Source organism: Cebus imitator, unplaced genomic scaffold (assembly GCF_001604975.1).
Source record: "Cebus imitator isolate Cc_AM_T3 unplaced genomic scaffold, Cebus_imitator-1.0 Scaffold517, whole genome shotgun sequence".
In the NCBI taxonomy this organism is placed as follows: Eukaryota; Metazoa; Chordata; class Mammalia; order Primates; family Cebidae; genus Cebus; species Cebus imitator.
The window spans coordinates 798,793-817,707 of NW_016107832.1; positions in this window are offsets into that span (position 1 = coordinate 798,793).

An 18,915-nucleotide genomic window follows, 5' to 3' on the forward strand; every position below is an offset into this window, starting at 1 on the left:
CGGTGTTACGAAAAATACAGAGCGAACCCATCCTGGGTCCTGGCCCAGAACAAGGGCTCAGTTGCTATGAAAGGAATGGGGCCAGTGAATGAGGGAACAATAGGGCAATATACAGTTCAGACCAGCTAGCAACTGTGGCACTTCATACACCCCAAGTAAAAAGGAAAAGGAGAAGAAAAAAAAATACTCTGTGTGCCTTTGAGGTAAGATATTGAATTCTTTCTCTGAAGTTCTTAGGTTTGGCCTTAGATACCATTTCTCCCCTTCCTTTCCTAACTCAGGATGCCCTTGATCTCTTCATAAACAGTTGAGATCAGAGGGTACCCCTGTGTTCAGAGCACCAGATGTTATACTCCAGGTGCTGCCAAGGAGCTAGAGTTGGGTGTATGGAGACCCTGTAGTGTGAGAACTGCCCAAGCCAGCAGAGATCCCAGGCAGCTCCCCCATTGCCTCTGGGAAATGGGATGAGCACTAAAAAGGGGTTCAGTCTTGCTGCTCACCTGGGCATCAGCTTTGCAGCTTTCCACAGCTTTTTGGGAAGTTTTAGGGGCTTCTTCTGCTTCTTGAACATAGCGGTAGGCTTTTGGTAAATCAAAGCAGATATAGCCACAGCTATCTTTCCCTAGTTCTCTTTCAGTTTTCATTCATTCATTGGTTTGTTCATTCCACAAAACACACATGGCCCCAGCTCCTGTAGAGTTTATGATATAGTGGGGGAGAGTGAGATTACTCAAATACAGTAGACACTTGGATGACAGGTTTGAACTGCACAGGTCCACTTATACATGAAGACAATGATGAGGATGAAGACCTTCGTGATTATCCACTTCCACTTAATAAATAGTAAAATTATTTTCTCATCTTTATGATTTTCTTAATAACATTTTTTCTCTAGTTTAACAATACAGTATATGATACATATAACATACAAAATATGTATTAACTGTGTATGTTATTGGTATGGCTTCCAGTCCACAGTAGGCCATTAGTTCCATTTTGGGGAGTCAAGAGTTATACGAGGATTTTCGACTATGTGGGAGGCCAACGCCTCTAACCCCCAGTTTTTCAAGGGTCAACTGTAATTGCTGTGGTAGGCAATTCTAAGATGGCCCCTAAGATTCCTATCCCTGATATACATGTCTTATATAATTCCCTTTCCTCTCTGTGGGCAGAATCTGTCAATATGATGGGATATTCCTCCTGTTATTAGGTTACATTTTAAGGCAAAGGTAAGGGGATTTTGCAGATGTAATTAAGGTCCCAAATTAGTTGACTCTGAGTTAATTCCAAAGGGAGGATAAACTAGGAGTGTCAATTAATCACCGAAAGAAATTGTAAGATGACAACTGGGACAAATGCTACAGAAGGGGAATGCATGGCATGATTTAAATAAAAATAGCTAACACTCAGGGTAACATAGGCTGTTTCTCGGGTGCTATTCCTGGTACCTTGCTTAGGTCTCACAATAGCCCTAGGAAGAGACTACCTTCCTAGCCGTAGGAAGAGAATGGTAATTCTCCCATTTACTAGGTGAGTAGATAAAGACACAGCGAGTTTAGTGACTTGTCCAATGTGTGTTCTTGGGGAATGGTAGAGTTAGGATTTGAAGCCAGGCAGTGTGGTTTTGGTTCTCAGGGTCATGCCACACCCACTTGCCCAGAAAAAAAGCCTTCCTTTTGGGATGGGAGATGCTTGAGGGGAAAAGAAAGTTGAGCTTTGTCCTTCTTGCATCTGTTTCCCTCTTTGGTTTCTACGGTACTTCCCAATCCTGGTTCTCTCTTTTGTTTTGTTTTCTTTTTAAATCCTTTCTTGCTTCTCTTTTTTTCTTTTACCTAATCTTGAGATTCCCCCCAAAGTTGGGTTCCTTGCACCCTGCTCTCTCCTCTAAGTTCTCTTTTTGGCAGTGAATTCATTCTGATGAATGCTCTTTTATGGTATTATGAAGTCATGCAGTTTATTTTTAGCAATGAATCACAGCTGATTTCAGAATCAAATGTCATATACATCAATTTGTGTAGAGCTAGTAAAAGTATATCTTGGAATGAAATGACTATTTTATCAGTTTGCAATTCTAGATGCCCAATGGAATCACCTGGGGAACTTGTTCAGGTGATTCTAATTGTGCAAACAGGGCTGAGAACCACTGGGTTATTACAACTGATGAAGCCACTCAGTACAATCTTACTTTAAGGGAGTCTAGGAGTAGTATGGAGGGAGTCCAAATGCCTAAGTGGTCAGGAAGAATATTACTTTGTTTATAAGACTATTTCGAAAATTGATTCTATGAATTGGAGTTATCTTGTCACACCCAGCTAAAGTAGAGTTAAGAGACCAGGGAAAAAGCACCTGCCCAGAGATTATGTCACAAGCCAGCTATCAAAATGACCTGCCATAACCCTAAGACCAGTTTTACCCACCACCATCACTCACTGACCACAGCTTGCCCACTTCCAAAACCTTCGCTAGTTCCAATGAGTTTTCTTTCAAAACAATATGTAACATGTCTCTCTCTCTCTTTTTTTTTTTTAATTTTTGAGACAGAGTCTTTCCCTGTCACCCATGCTGGAGTGCAGTGGTGTGATCATATTTCACTGCAGCCTTGACTTCCTGGGCTCAAGCGATCCTCCCACCTCAGCCTCCCTTTTTATAAAGGTGCACACCACCATGCCCGGCCTCTCTTTCTACTACAACCCCCAATATTCTCTTTGTTCTTTGGACACACTGAAGGTCAACCCAGTCTGCATGTATGCCCAAAATTGCAATTTTGTTTTCCAAATAAACTGTTTTGTTTTAGAGATTGGACTCTATATTTTTATTTGACTTGGCTTAATGCATGAATAAACACCAGCCAGTGCAGCAGTAAAACATTCCACAATCACTGGTGCAAGTGAAGAAAACACAGGGAAACCGAAAAATGATCGTATATCACTTTCCTTAGTGTGTTCCACAAAGTTTAATAGGCATTACATAGGTGAGAAATAGGTGAGAAAATAAAGTGGTGAGAGGGTGGGGGGAATTGGGTGTTGTGTGACACCACTTTGCATATGTATTATTGAGTCCTTACAATACTGAGAAGCATCCCTATTTAAATATGAGGAAACAGAGGCAGAAAGAGTAAGTGACATGCCTGAATTTATAAGAATAGTAAGACGGAAATATTAATTCATCTTAGGAATGAAGACCTTTGCCATTCTTCCTTTTCTGAAAACATCACCAAGAATTATTGTTGAATATTTTGCTATTCTACCATTTATCACAATATTTTTCCTTTGTTCTGTTAAGTGAATTAGATTAATGAATTTTCTAACTCTGTCCACACACTGCTAGATTCCATTTGCTGATATTTTACTGGGCAGATTTTCAATAAATATTTATGTGTGAGACTGTAGACACCTTAATTTTTATGCTCTTTGTCAGATTTTGATAACAATGTCATTCTGGATTTGATTTTTTTTAATGAGAGTTTTTTATTTTTCTCTGTCCTTGAACATTTGAAAATGTACTTGTTCCTTGAAAGTTTGAAAGAATTCCTTCATGAAACTGCCTCAGCCTGATGTTGTTTAGGAGAATTGGCTATTTAAAAACACTCTTTGTTTGGGTCAGACACGGTGGCTCACACCTGAAATCCCAGCACTTTGGGAGGCTGAGGTGGGTGGATCACTTGAGGTCAGGAGTTCAAAAGCAGCCTGGTCAACATGGTGAAACCCTAACTCTACTAAAAATACAAAAATTAGCCAGCTGTGGTGGTGCGTGCCTGTAATTCCAGCTACTCAGGGGTCTGAGGCAAGAGAATTGCTTGAACCCAGGAGGTGGAGGTTGTAGTGAGCCAAGATCATGCCACTACACTCCAGCGTGGGTAATAGAGTGAGACTCCTCAAAAAAACAAAAAACAAACCAAAACCCCCACAATTTTCTCTGAACATTAAAAATACTCCTAGTTTATTACATAGGGACTTAATCCAGCCCCAAGAAAGCAGTGAGAGGCAAAGATACTCATTTTACTCCATTAGGCTGTTTCTTTCCTCTTCTCATTCACTTTTATTAATAGTGATAACCATGTTTACCTAGTAAATCTCTTTTTTCTTCTTATACAAATCTGGGTTAATTACAAAACAGCAGTGACTTTTTCCAGGGCCACATCTAGGTGCATGACACTTCGGAACACTCACAATACAATTGGGTACCTGATGCAAATTATTTGCATATGTAAGCAACATTTGAGTGAAAAATGTTATGAACTTCCTGAGATGAACATTAATTTTTCTTCTCTGTTTCCTGTATCTTCTCTTTCCCAGCTATTTAATCGGAGACTCTGTGCTAGAGAAGGTGGCCGGAGAATAGCCACAGAACTAGGTGAGGGTGTGGGGAGAGTGAGTGGAAAACTATCAGAAACCTTTATTGGGAATTAGATTTTCCCTGTCTCGCCCCTCCTCCCACCCCAAAAAGCCTACAGTTCTTCCGGACAACGGTTTGAGCCTGCCATTCTAGAATGTTCCACACTGCAACTATTACTTTCCTGTAGAGGTCATGAAACGTAGACTTTTGGCTTTCCGGTCTTGCTGAAAGATCTTTATTTCAGTGAAATACCAATCCAGAAGCTACTTTGAAAAGTGTCATATGCCATCCCCAGCCTTGGTTTAGGAATAACTTGTGCAAAAGCCACAAATGCTTTTCTTCACAAAACCTCTACTGCGGTTTTCGCACATCACTGCTAACTCTAGCACAGTCTTTCCTCTTTCTTACAAGAGTAAGAGAAAGTATTAGCACTAAGTCAGCTCTGTTCACATTTCCGGTTTCAGAGGAGCTAACTGAAAATGCAGTACCTTTTACAGTTCACCCATTCTGTGAAGGATATTTCCAAATCTCACCCCAGTGACAGAAAATCCTTACATGTCCTAAGCTGCAAAAAAGCATTCTGCTCCCAGATGGAAGAGGATTTTGAGATAAGTTTTTGTTAAGAAGCATGGAAATAGGAGCATTGAAAATTGACAAAATACATTAATTCTCGGGTTCAGTCACATGAGTAAAATCCCGGATTGGCATTTTGTACTTAGTGATTACTAGTGCTGTGAACTCTAGAAGGCTAGGGATAGCAGTATGTAATGTTGGAGGAGAAGAAAAACACCCTCGTGACTCCCCTCCGGTATAGCTCAAATACCCCAGGAGACTTCCTTTCTCCAAATACCTGTGGGTCTACCTGGACACAGAAATACATGCTCTCCTGCTATCAAAACCTCATCCCTCCCCTTGTCTAGTAAATTAGCTGGACATGGTCCTTAACTGAGACCATGCTGTGAGCTTGGTTTTTTAAGGCAACTTCCTTACCTATAATTAGTTGGCCCTTAATCCTCCTTAAGCTTCCTCTTCCCATCCTGGGGTGTGTGGAAGAGCACCAGGAGAAAGAAGTCCTGTGAAATCCTCAGAGTCCCCAGAGCTCTGCTCCCTGACCACTTGGAGGGGCCCCCTGCCCTCCCTCCACTTCTCAAATTCCCTGGCATCCCCCAACTCCGTCGTTGCCAGCACTGAGAGTAGCCCCAGCCGCAACCTCCCAGGACGGGGAAGGGGCAGCTTTAAGGATTCCTGGAAATTTACTCCCCAGCAGCTTTCCCAGGAGGATTTGTACTTTAAAAGGACACTTGGGGAGGGAGCCTGCCCTTCTGTACAATGCCTGTCCTTTAGGAGACCTGGACACAGATGCCAGGTGGGAAGATATCACCTGTGTGGGGGAAGTGGGAGGTTATCCCGAGGAGAGGGCATGTGAACAAGGGTTGGTCTGGGGCAAGGTGGCAGTTGGGTGGGGAGGACAAGACTTTTCTGCCTGCACTACCCCCACCTTCCTTTTTCCTATTTGTTTCACCAAGATTTTCTTTCCAGGCTTGTTTTTGGACATTTTCTGCACTCCTCTTGTTCTGTTCCTAAGCTGTCCCATGCACCTTTCCAGTACCTTCTCCCTGAATATTTTTTGCTGTGTCCTGTTCCTTGTCCCGGTCCCAAATCATTCAGCCTGCCTTTCCCTTGTACCTAGAACTTTTTGCCAAGTGGTACTATTTTTGGACAAAGAGGCTTTTCCAGTCCCGCCTTGAACCACACTACACAGAAGCTTCCTTGTAGATGATATGAGAGGCCAGCTCTAGGAATTAGCTAACTCTTACCCGGGGCTCAGGGCCAGGCTGTGGAAGTACAGAGATTGGAAAGAGAGCAGGACCCCGTCAGCAGTCCTGTTTGCCTTCTGCAGAGCACAACAGCCTGGCCTGAACAAAAATGTTCCTAGTGGCAAAAGATACTTCTCCGAAGAGCTTGCTTTCTTCACCTGTAGTTATATATACATTTATTCAATGAAAATTTACTGATCACCTACTATATTCCAGGCACCATTCTAAGTGCTGGAGGTATACCCGTGAATAAGCAAGACAAAAAGGCCCTGCCTTTATAGATGGATCTTACATTCTAGAAACTGGTGCTGGACCAGGCATCAAGACCATAAGTTATTAACTATGAGACCTTAGAGAAGATGCTTAAAAACTTCCTGAGCTTGGGGTCAGAACTAAAGAGGGCAGCTTGGAGGATAGCAGTTAGAAGTTGGAACCTCAGACGCTGTTTACAATAGCAAAGACTTGAAACCAACCCAAATGTCCATCAAGGATAGACCAGTTAAAGAAAATGTGGCACATATACACCATGGAATACTATGCAGCCATAACAAAGGATAAGTTCATGTCCTTTGCATTATTGTCCATCATTCTCAGCAAACTGACACAAGAACAGAAAGAAAACACTGCATGTTCTCACTCATAAGTGCATATTGAACAATGAGAATACATGGACACAGAGAGGGGAACACACTGGAGTCTGTTGAGGGGTGGGGGGATAGGGGAGCAATAGCAGGGAGTGGGGAGTTTGGGGAGGGATAACATAGGAGAAATACCTAATGTAGGTGACAGGGGAATGGAGGCAGCAAACCACCGTGGCATGTGTATACCTAGGTAACAATCCTGCAAGATCTGTACATGTACCCCAGAACTTAAAGTCTAATTTTAAAAAATTGGAGCCTCAGATTTCTCACCTATCAGAGGAGTATCAGGTTGAATGGGTTGACAGATATAGAAGTGCACTCTTTGAAGAGTATCCAATACCATATAAACATATGATTTTATTATTGTCTACCCTCATCCTCACCGCCACTTTTAGGGAGTAGTTTCTAGCTTTGTGCCTACAAGAAATGAAGGTACCCTGGGCCTAGTTCATTTGGGAGGATCCTGTGAGTACATGAGAATAGAAAATACAGGTATTAGGTTTGTACAAAAGTAATTGTGGTCTTGCCATTACCTTCAATGGCAAAAATCTAATGATTAAAGACAGGTAGATGGGTAAATAGATGATGGGTAGATATAGCTATAGATGCATGTTTTTTACACAAGTAACATACTCATTGTGTGAAACTTCAAAAATATAGACAAGTTAAAGCAAAAAGATAAAGATACCCCAGAAGCTATCATCCAGAGACAAGTCTTGTGGTACCTTGCAGACTTGTTTCTGCGTGCACATGTAGACGAGTGTGGAGCATAATCGAAGAGCCATGCTGTCCCTCTGCTTGGCTGTGTGTCCTCTGCTGATGAGCATCTTTCTGCTCAGGTCATGATGGGAGCAGCATTTCAAAAGATGGGGCCAGTTTCTTCTACAGAAATGTTATATTACTTTCCAAGGGCTGCCATAACAAATTGCCACAAACTGGGAAGCTTAAAATGACAGAAATGTATTCCTTTACAGCCCTGGAGGCCAGAAGTCTGAACTTGAAGGTGTTGGCAGGTCTGTGCTCTCTCTAAAGGATCGAGGGGAAGGTCTTCCCTTGTTTCTTCCTAGCTTCTGGTGGTTGCCAGCAATCCTTGATGTTCATGTGGCTTATAGACACATTTATCCAATCCCTGCCTCTGTCTTTACATAGCTGTTTTCCCTCTGTGTTTGTCTGTGTCCAAATTTCCCTCCTATAAGATCACTAGTCATTGAATTACTGCCCACCCTAATCCAGTATGAACTTATATTAATTTCACTAATTACATTTGTAAAGTATTTCCCAAAAAAGCCACATTCGCAGGTTCCACATGGACGTGAATTTGGGAAGGGGGACACTGTTCGACCCGGAACAGGTATCAACCCTACTGCTTATTTGAAACTGCTTCAGATGTGGTTGGTTCCCCTATATATGTTAGGGGAGAGGAAAGTCTCCATGCATCAGCCACCCTGTGACAAGGAGTACCAGGACATTCTGGTCCTCACAGTCAGAAAACACCTTGATGTCAAGAACAGGGCTATTGCGTTCTATGTGGAAGTGCTCTAGTGGAAACTGTCCCAGGTCCACGCTTACCAAGATGGCACAGTTCACCATGGGGCATTGTGATGAAGAAGGGTCCGAACTCCATTTATTCACAGGGGAACACCTGTGCCACAATAGGTATCAAAATTTGTGGTAATTGTTTTCCAATTGTCAATCTGTGGGCAAAAAATAACAATATGGGTGCACAGTATGGAGAGGAACCTTTAGCTACTACTCATAAGCACTCTGGGGACACTCTCAACTTATTTTTACAAAACTGGAACTAGACCAGGCACAGTGGCTCACACCTGTAATCCCAGCACTTTGGGAGCACAAGGCGGGCAGGTCACCTAAGGTCAGGAGTTCGAGACCTGTCTGGCCAACATGGCAAAACCCCATCTCTACTATAAATACAAAAATTAGCCGGGTGTGGTGATGGGTGCCTGTAATCCCAGCTACACAGGACGCTGAGGTGGGAGAATTGCTTGAACCTGAGAGGTGGAGGTTGCAGTGAGCCGAGATTGTGCCACTGCACTCCGACTTGGGTGACAAGAGTGGAACTCCATCAACAAAAAAAGAAACACTGGAACTATGGGAACATCCTGATCCTTCTAAGTCAGTAAACATACTTCTGTTCCAAAATGTACTTAACTGGCCCTAAATCTTTTGATAAAGCCCTTCTCTTTCACCCCTGTGGTACATCTTGTGCTGAGAGATTACCTTCTATTCAAATCCTACTATTTAACTATTTAATTTAATCTCTCCACCTCCTTTTGCATCCCTCCACTCAGCTAGAAAAAAAAAAATGTTTCCTGTTCCTGGCGTTTCCTTAATCAGATGTAGACATGGCTGAATGTTCTTTGCTAGGCTGCTGAGTCAGAAGCCTGGACAGACCAGCTTCAGTTTTAATGAGGTGGCTCAGGAAGGAAGTGCTAACAGAGATGGGTACACAGTGCAGTCAGTGGGTGGGAGCTGATGCTAGCTAGAAGAACTGAGTCTTCTGAGAGGCAGCTTGATTACTGGAAAAGACCACTGGGCTGGAAGTTAGGAGGCCTGGGCCAGTCTCAGCTCTGCTGCTAACATGCTGCATGACCATGGTAAGTCATTGCCTTTCTCTGAGTCTCAGTGAGAAACAGTGGGGCTGGCCACGGAAGACACTGTGGGAAAACTTCTGAATCAGGCCCCCACTAAGAAGGCAGTCTCCTGCGAGGATACCTAGGAGATGAGTTAGAAGCAGAGGGCACATTTCACAAGCAGCCCCCAAGAGATTGTCAGGAACAGACCACAGGAAGATTCAGAGAGAGACTGCCCAAGCCTGGGGTCTGAACTGAAGAAGGCACCCTGAAGGACAGCAGTTATAAGTTGGAGAGATTGAGAGAGCCCTGAATGAGTTAAGTCAAGAAGGATCAGGGTAGAGGTAAATTGCAGGGTGGGTGGGGAAAGGCTGTGGAAAGGGGTTTCTGGGCTGGAGAGCCAGGACCTAGCCTACTAAAGTTCTGGAGCTCTAGGGGAGATGCAGAAGGCAGGCTGAGGCTGGGCGTGGTGGCTCATGCCTGTAATCCCAGCAGTTTAGGAGGCCAAGGTGGGCAGATCACTTGAGGCCAGAAGTTCCAGATCAGCCTGGCCAGCATGGTGAAACTCCGTCTCTACTAAAAATACAAAAATGGGCCAGGTGTGGTGGGGCATGCCTGTAATCCCAGCTACTCAGGAGGCTGAGACATGAGAATCACTAACTCGGGAGATGGAGATTTCAGTGAGCCGAGATCACACCATTGCACTATAGCCTGGACGACACAGCAGACTCTGTCTCAAAAAGCAAACAAACAAACAAACAAAACAAAACAAATACAGGCTGAGACTAGAGCAAGGAAGGTTTTAAAAATGGACTAGAACCACACAGACAAGTCTTAAATGTTCAATCATGTCAGGCTGATATTTGAAGGAAAACAGGTGGCAACTATGTACCCACCTGCAGAGCATGTCATCCCTGAGACCCTTCATCGTGGAAGAAAGGGAGATTTTTTTGTTCTATAAAGGCCTGATAGTTCATGTTTCACATTACGGGCTGACTGGAGAACCTGAGGTGCTGTGCAGAGACCAGTGGAAGGCTTTGATCCCAAACGTGCAGTCCTAAGAGAAGAATGAGCCCATGATCTCCAGTCTGTTGGTCCTTCCACATGCTATTTCCTATACCTGGAATGTATTCTTTCCTCACCCAGAAAATTCCCTCAGGGCTTCCTCTTCCAGGAAATCTTCCCTGAGTCTCTCACCTCTTCATCCTCACTCCTCCTGCATACTTCCAAAACCCCCTGCACTTCTCTATTGTGGGTGCTTACCCAGCACACTGTGGTCTATTCTGGCTTTTCCATCTCCTTAACTAGTAGTTCTGTCTTTTGCATTTTGGATTCCCAGACCTATCAGAGAGCTTAATGTTTGCCAAATGCTGGGAAAATATTTATTGAAAGGATGTTGACTACTCAGTGTCAGCCACAAGGCCCCTCAGGAAGTCTTGCCATAGGAAACATCAATAGGAGAATCTTTTAGAATTATATAGAAAGATGCTGTGGGGAATGTATGGGTTTTTTTCTTTTCTTTTCTTTTCTTTCGTCTAGACTAACAGCAGTAGGTGTTAGAGTCATACAAGTGTTACAAGGGTATCCAAGAGCCCGCTTATGACTAGAAATTTCTTCTAGAATTTCCTTCAAAGCATGATTCTCCTGCTGTGCTTGGAGTGGGAAGTGAGTGGCAGGGATGAAGGAACAGAATCCTCCCTCTAGGATACAACTCTGGAGTTTTTCCCTTAAAGCCAGGAAAAAAGTATCATTCAATCATTTTCCCTCAGATTCTAGGCCATTGACTGCTTTGTAGACAGCCCTCTCTCCCTCAGACTCTTTTCAGGCTTTTCCAGGAGGACAGAGAGAACACTGATGAACATTTACTGTGTGAGACATAGAGCAGGGAACCTTACATAATTTTCTCATCTGTTACTCAGGATGCTATGAAGCAGGAGCTATTATTATCCTTGATTTATAGAGCAACCGAGGCACAAAAAGTTTAAATAATTTGCCTAAGATCCCATAGCAAGTGGAGTAGTCTGGAATATCTGCTACCAAATCTGGCTATTTCTACCACTACCACAATCTGCCTCTCAGAAAGATTGCTGCACTCAAAGAATATTCCCTAGTCAGTTTAATGTTGCTATTATTTTTAAGCAATTAAAATTTATTTTCTGAAACTATGGAAGATCTTGCCACCAAGGAGAAGGTACAGATGACAAATGCAAACATAATTCTACACCATTAGCCTTCAGCAAAATGCACATCAAAACTACAATGAGACAATAGTACAGACCTATTAGAATAATTAAGAGAAATAACATTGATGACATCAAATGCTAGTAAGATAAGGAGCAACTGGAACTCTCAGTCAAAACTAATCTTTGTTCAATATAATCCATAGGTTGACAGAAAAAGAAATCTAATCTTTGGTGGTAGAAGGCACAATAGTGGTTACCTTTGTGAGAAGTTGAGATGATTAGAAGAAGACAAGGGAGGGGTCTTCTGAGATGCTAGTATAAATCTGCAATCTGGGTAATGATTACAATGAGTGTGTTTATGAAAATTTATTAAGTTTATGACTTGTCTATTTTTCTGTGTGTAAAGGTTTGTTTCAATAAAAAGTTTGTCAAAAATAGCCGGGCGTGGTGGCTCATGCCTATAATCCCAGCACTTTGGGAGGCTGAGGCGGGTGGATCACGAGGTCAAGAGATCGAGACCATCCTGGTCAACATGGTGAAACCCTGTCTCTACTAAAAATACAAAAATTAGCTGGGCATGGTGGCGCACGCCTGTAGTCCCAGCTACTTAGAAGGCTGGGGCAGGAGAATTGCTTGAACCCTGGAGGCGGAGGTTGCAGTGAGCCAAGATCATGCCATTGCACTCCAGCCTGGGCAACAGACCAACACCCTGCTTCAAAAAACAAAAACAAACAACAAAAATAATTATTATGGTAAATTATACTCATTGTAAAAATAATTGAAGAGCACAAAAGGAATACAGCAAAAAGTAAAACTCTCCCCCTACCATGTCCCACTTTTACTTCTCAGTAGTAGCCCACTGTTACCTGCGTTTCTTGTCTAAGTTCAATAATAAATATAGCTTTTTTTTTCTTACACAAATTGGGAGTGGAGTCAGATGTCCCACAAGGCAGAAACAATGACTGGACATGTGCCAAGAAAGCTCACCTTAAGGACCTGGGATGGAGGTAGGCATCTGGTAGAAAAGGAGACCGAAGATTCTGGTCACACCATCAAAGCTAATATCAGAAACCAGACCAACACTCCCAACATCCCCATTCTCAACCACACTCATCTATGCTGGAGATGATTATCCCCACCCACCTCCTATGTTACTCTTCCTGAGCCACTGGAGTGCCAGAATAAACATAGCCAACTAGAAGACTTCTGCAGAATGGAAAAGGATGGAAGATTCCAGACTAGAAAGGCCAAGGACAGCAGATTGACACTGAATGTTGAGAATTGTCAGTGGAGTGCTGCAAGTCAGGATGTAAAGTTATGGCAGGTGTCTTTGCTTCTAGAGAGCCTTCGAAGATATGCCTTCCATCCCACCCCACCCCACCCCATCCCCTGGGTGTGTAGATACTCCTCCTTCTTGTTCCTACAACATTCTGTTTTCACTTCTACAGTGGTGCATTTCACACTACTTATGATTATCTGTCTGCTCATGTATTGGTCAGCTTCTCTGAACTGGAAGATCCTGGCAAAGCAATAACTATCATCTTTTTCTTTGTATCCCCGGGATCCAGCTCAGCACCTGGCTAACAGCAGGCACTCAGTGATGTTGATGTGAACAAACGAACTGATCCAAAGAAGTGTCTCCTAAAGTTGCTTCTTTCCAATCGAGCCAACAAATGCAACATTCTGAATGGAGATACCAGAGATCACATCATCTTTAGCTTTCTGCCACAGATCCACATGAAGAATCCTACATGGTGCAGCCAAAATCCTTAATGCTAGATAGAACTTTGCATTGGACACTTTAAAATGTGATGTCTGGCTATGAAGAGAGTGTATAACACACATAATTTACTGTGCATCAATCTCACTAATGGAAAATAAACAACCCATAAATCATCTTTCTTCAAGGGTAATGTGTTTAGGTTAAAAGTTGATTGGTCAGTGTTAAAATATATGTAAATTTTAGTCTTCCAGATCCCATGAAAATGTCTGTAAAAAAAAAAAAGTATCGTGGAGGGAGGTAGTGAGGTTGGGATGGAGAGAGAGTGGGAGGATTTTATGTATAAAAAAAAAAAAAAAAAAACTTTTAAAAATGAATAAGTACAAAGTTATTTGTCACAGCACTTAAAAATACCGTATGATTGGAAACAACCTAAATGTCCATCAATAGGGGACTAGTTAAATAATTTATGGTACATCATCATTCATGTAATGGGATACTATGAAGTTGTAAAAAAAAAAATAGAGAATAAAGAATTTGCTGACATAAAACAATCCCCAAGATACATTGTTAAGCTCTAGAACAATGTGTTATATACTGCTGTGTGTTAAAAGGGTGAAAGGGAATGTCTATGTATTTGCTTAAATGTGCATAAAAGCATCCCAGGAAGATACATAAGAAACTGACAACACTGGTTAACAATGGAAGACTGAGAGGAAGAGATGGGAAAAAGACTGCATTGTGTGCTCTTTCATTTACATTTTAGACCACGTGAATGTATTATTCAGTCAAAAATCAATGTAAAAAGGAAGAAACCACAACAACCATAGGAAATATGAAAAGGTGACATCAATGTTACATAAATTTTGAGAGATACCAAGAAGCAAGAAACACCATGAATTTGGGCTAACAGAAAGATCAGAGAAGTAAATATTGCAATTCAAAAAGTCGTAAGAGTGTGCTTTCCCAAAGAAGCATTAATCACAGAGTCAAAGAATGTGAAGAGCAGGGGTGGGCTGTGAGGCAGTCATTGAAGAGTCACAGTGGAAACAGCTGGGACAAGTGGCCCTTTCCCTCTTCCTCCTGTCCCCCAGTGCCTTGGCCCTCAGGCTAAAGTTGTCTAGAGAGGCCTCTAGGAAGGGTGCTGAGACCTCCACAGCAGATGGGAGGACAAAACCAAAAGGAAAACTAGTATCAGTCAATAGTGAAACCTTCTACAGGGCTCCACCCCCAGAGAAAAGCCCTCCTTACTTAATCAGTTATGGGGGTCCCTGGTCTTCCTGCCTCTCCACCCACATAACCTAAAGGGAAGCCTGACTGTTGACATTTCCTACCCACTTAAACAGAACCCACAGTCAGCCCTCCCATTCCGGAGAGAGGTTTGTGGGGGAAACAGATAGATCAACACAATTGCAGAGGAAATTTATGCCATCTACACATAATAGCTAACACAGGTTTTCATTCACAAATATGACCAGACAACTAAAAATCATCAAGCATTTGAGAAAAACTAGCAACACAAATGAAAAGGACCAAACTAATCAAATGGGACTGAGCCAGAGGAAAGAGAAAGAATTAAAGGAATTGAAGAAAATTTAAATACCTTCTGACATATATTACCAGAAAAGCTAACCAAGTGCTATTCTCCCAGGTTAAAATATTTTGCAACCTCCTCTTCTGTCTCCTTAAAATAATATTTAGTAATTGGGCAAAACTTACAAATTCCTTACAATCTCTCTGGAACCAAAGGTTCTGGGTTTTTATTTTTTTAATTATCTTTTTCCTCTAATAGCTAATGGTAGAAAAATCAGACAAGTCCATTATGATGTGATGTGGCAAATGCTATGATAGATTAAGCACAGAAGAGGTGGGGCATGGTGGTTCACGCCTGTAATGCCAGCACTTTGGGAGGCTGAGGCATGTGGATCACCTGAGGTCAGGAGTTCAAGACCAGCCTGGCCAACCTGGTGAAACCCCATCTCTACTAAAAATACAAATATTAGCCAGGCAGAGTGGGGCATGCTTGTAATCCCAGCTACTCAGGAGGCTGAGGCTGGAGAATCACTTGAACCCGGGAGGTGGAGTTTGCAACGAGTCGAGATTACGCCATTGCACTCCAGCCAAAGCAAGACTCTGTTTAAAAAAAAAAAAAAAAAAAAAATTAAGCACAAAAGAGCGCATCTTGACAGCTGAGACGGAATATTTCACTTAAACATTAATAGATAAGACAGAAGGGAATCAGCCTAGGCACACGGATAGCATGATAAGCACAGTACGTTTCAGGAAATAAAACTAGCTTAAAAGGCTTGATGCTCAGGATTGAACCTCAATGAGTCGTAGATGATGAGGAGAGAAATGCGGGCAGGGGTCAACTCATCTGCCGTGTTAAGAATCGAGACCCTTTCCTCTAGTCTACAGCTTCTCAGACATATTCAGGGAAAAGAACCCTTGGGAGGCCCTTCATACAACAAACAAAATACTGATATATTTAACTCATATGTACTGGAAATAATTTTCCAAGCAGAAACTATGACTGTGTTCTAGGTTATCAATAGAAAATCACAACCACAACCTTATCACGTCAAAAACAATCTGTTGAAATATGATCCATTGCTTTTCTTATTTTTACTTTGATATTTGCTACATATCAATCACCAGCTAGCAGAAAAGCAGTAGTAGAAAAGGGTGACCAAGGTTTAAGAAAATTCTATGTAAAAATAACTGAAAAATGAGACTTCAATCCACTAACTTAATTCTTTCTGTAAACTTAGAAAAAGATGGCCAATATTTGATTTGGGCTATAGGCACTTTCATGCACTCTTATAAATGTATACATTTCTTGGAAACTAAGTTTGATAATCATTTCTTGATGTGTTAGGCAGCTGAGGACATTAAAAGGGAGCCCAGTCTCTGTTAGGGAGAGACAGGCATGAGAGGTTCTGAGACAAAGGACTTCTGATACAAAATCAGAAATCAAGAAACAGCTTAAACTGGGAAACTGGAAGGGGAGTCAGTTGTGGCACTAGGTAGAGGACTAGGCAGAAGGATGGGAGAAAGAGAAGGCTTCAACTATTCAGGTATAAGCAGGGTATTCTGGAGTCAGTTTCACTCTTGTTGAACATACCTGGGGCAGTATGTCAATATACTTCCTCGGGTCTGGGACAGGGTCTTGGGGGGGGTCAAAGCAGATCAGACAATATGGTCATTTATAAGATTTGGAATTAATATTCTGCTGTCAGTGTGAAAGATGGATGGGGTGAGAAAGAAAGAGAAACAAGAAGGTAAGTTAGGTTGGTACAATTCAGTAATCTACAAAAGAGAGTATATATAGGCCTGAACTAAGATGATGAGAGGGGCCACAGAGAGAAGTGGTGGCAACCAAGACGGTTTTTGGAGGAAGAAGCCAGTGGGATTGGGGCAATCTGGGGCAAGAGAGAGAGAAGAATCATGGATGGATCCCAGATCTCTGACTTGGGCAATTAGGTGGGTGGCAGGACCATTCACAGAGACATGGAGAACCTTAAGGGAGAGCAGGTCTGGATTGGATGTAGAGTTGGGAGATAAACTAAGTTTGGAGCACACCAAATGTGAGGTGGCTTTGGGATATCCAAATAGAGATTTTCAGAGCTGTAAGCTGTACTTACAAGTCTGAAGTTCAGGGTTACAGTTATAGATTTGGGATTTATCACAATGAAAATGAGATTGAAACCCATGAAAGTTCATGAAACCCATGAATCATCCAGTGAAACCATGGAGAGCTAGAAGAGAGGGGAGGAGATAAGAAGGGATGAGGAAAGGAAATAGTAAGGAAAAGAAATACCAAAGTTTTAAGGGGTACAAAGAATAAAGAGGATTGCATGAAGAAGGATTCTGAGAGGCAGAAGCCATTAAGAATAGGGTGATATAGAATTCAAGGGGGGAGAGCATTCAGAAAGACGGCAACAGGATAATAGGTCAACAGAGTAATAGAGAGGTCGCTAAAAATAAACTCTAAGAAGAATTTAGCCAAACTATTATTGAGCTAATAATGGTGGGAGCAATTTCAAGGGAATATTGTGGGCAGAAGTCAGACTGTAGGAGGCTGGGGATCAAGAAGTGGAGGCAAGGAGGTTGGACAACAACTGTTTTTTCAAGTTGCTCACGTGAACAAATCCTGACATTGTCTGCATCTCTGTGGTCCCTTCAGCATCCCCTCCCTCGGGTCTTGGCTGAGCTGATTGCAGGGCCCTTGCAGCTCTGGCACTCTCAAGTTGTATAAAACTGGCTGTGCAGAAGTCCTTGAGCCCATTTTGGCTCTCATGATAATTTTCCTTCAGTGGAACTAAGGTTACTTGTCTAAGAACCAAAGTCTCTGACTTGACTGATCAAACCATGTCACGTGCATTGAAGCCATCTACTTGGCAGATGTAGTGAAAAGCTACATAGATCTGGGCCCAGGACAGGATGCTGGGGCGTGGGAGGAGGAGAAAGCAGGTGCTAACTATACAGACAGCATGCCTGTAACAGCAGTTTTTACATTTCCTATTTGTGTCTCAAAACAATTTTATAGGAATCATCAAAGCGATTTTATCATGGTTTCTAGACCAGGTTGGGATGTGAGGTAGGGATTTCCACAGCTGCTCTAGTTTGAAGGAAATCTGATAAGATGATGCAAAAGCCCTTCAGAAATGTGTAATACTACACACTTCGGTGATTCAATTCATTGTCAAAACTTTAGGTGTTTTTAATGTTGTTATTGTTCATTTGGTTTTTACCAACATGAGTTGGCAATTATTTGTAAAACTCATGTCTTAGGCTAAACAAATTCCAAAAAAATTCAGGATGAGAATTGTCTATTGCTTAATGTGTTTCAAATTTCTTCCATGCACATCTTTATTAGATCTTTACAGCAACCTACGGGATAAGCAAGACAGGTGCAAGTGCCTCCTTTCGGTATGAGGAAACTGAGATCTAAACAGATGAAGTGATTTGCCCAAGGTTCATAGCAATTTATTGGTAGAGCAAGGACTAGAATTCAGATCTCTTAACTGTAGCCTATTTTTCCTATTCTTAACCATTACATCAGCACCAACAATTATCTAATGGATTGGAATAGTGTACACAGGCAAGTTGGCTATGTCAGGCCACTATTTTTACTTTAACTTCAATTCCACAGTCTTGGCCTGATTTCCCTCAAGACCCTACTTATCTTTCCCTTTGAGAAATTTATTTTTCTTGCATTATCTCTCCAGCTAAATTTTATTTAATAACCATCAGCATGCTTTTTCCTTTATGCCATGTAGACTTGACCTGAAAAGCTGCCAGACTTTCATTGAGTTCAGCAATTAAAGAAGTAAAGTTTTAAGAAGCAATTAGTTGATGGGACATCAGTCATAAAATCAATCCAAACTTTTGTTGACATGTGTTTCTTTCCCCATATACCAGTTTCCCACTTGATATTAGTAAGACTGAAATTGAAATAAGCCTATTGCTGGTGGATGAATTTGTCACTTTCCTTGAAACTGGTGAACCCAAAAAGTTAGACAGCGATAGGAAAATACTGCCGTTGTCTGTTAAGAAGTCTATGACATTTCAAGGCAAGAATGAATATATGGAAGAAGAAAGTTGTTTCTTCTTTACTAACAAAAA